The sequence below is a fragment of the Elephantulus edwardii genome, unplaced genomic scaffold (assembly GCF_000299155.1).
Source record: "Elephantulus edwardii isolate Elephantulus edwardi_28Jun2011 unplaced genomic scaffold, EleEdw1.0 scaffold00064, whole genome shotgun sequence".
In the NCBI taxonomy this organism is placed as follows: domain Eukaryota; kingdom Metazoa; phylum Chordata; class Mammalia; order Macroscelidea; family Macroscelididae; genus Elephantulus; species Elephantulus edwardii.
In genome coordinates, this window is record NW_006399814.1 from 12,463,671 (window position 1) to 12,464,817 (window position 1,147).

Sequence of the window (1,147 nt, forward strand, 5' to 3'; positions counted from 1 at the left end):
GGGATAATTGGGATGGGAGTGTCAGAGACAGTGCGATTGGCACAGGACAGAGCAGAGTTTAGGGCTGTTGTACATAGGGTAGCTATGAGTCGCAAGCGACTCGACGGAACATAACAACAGTGGTATGAGGACAGAAAGGAATATAACGGGGCAGGTAGAAAAGGGACACACAGAAGAAAGGGAAAGAGTGCTATTACAATGATTCTAATAAATATGATGTAACGTGATATGTGTAGATTGCTGAATGGAAAAGAAATTTACTCTGTAGACTTTCACTCTTAGTTATGCATCCTTCCTCTTGGCCCCCTCTGAGCAGGCTTCCTTTTGTCTTCAGACTGGTCCTGCTCAGCCTTGGAGTTACGGCTCTCAGCACAGTCAGGGCATGTGTCATTTACAGAGGCAGTCCAGCCCGGCTCCTACAGTGTCGTTGGCCTCTGCTACTCATAAACTCTCTACCAGCTTGTTCAGCTATATTAGATGCTTTCTGAGCAGCAACTTTCAGATATTACTTCTAGTCCTGCCACTGAGCTTCCTCTAGTCCTGTCACTGTCTTCAGTGTTAAAACCCTTGATCCATGTTAAAATTCTTTTTGGTGATTCCTCAACTCTTCTGTTTCCATTTCCTTCTCTCTTTTCTCCTTGTCTCTAAAATCCTACAGGGCTTCTACAAGAAAAAGACTGATAACACAATTACAAAATGGGCAGAAGACATGGAAAGACCTTTCACAGATATTTGGATGGCCAACAGACATATGAAGAAATGCTCAAAATCATTGGCAATAACAGAAAGGCAAATCAAAACCACAATGAGATACTATCTCACTCCAGTAGCAGTGGCAAAGTTTAACAGGACAACAAGTAATAAATGTTGGAGAGAATGTGGAGAGATAGGAACTCTTATACATTGTTGTGATTGGTGTGATTGTAAAATGGCACAACCACTCTGGAAGACAGTTTGGTGTTTCCGGAAAATTCCATATGATCAAGCTATTCCAGAACACTTGATTGTGCTAATGCAAAGCCTATACTTGAACCAGGAGGCAATCGTCAGAGCAAGGAAACACTGCATGTTCAAAATTGGAAAGGGTATATGCCAGGGATGTGTCCTATCTCCATACCTTTTTCAACCTATATGCAGAACAGATTAT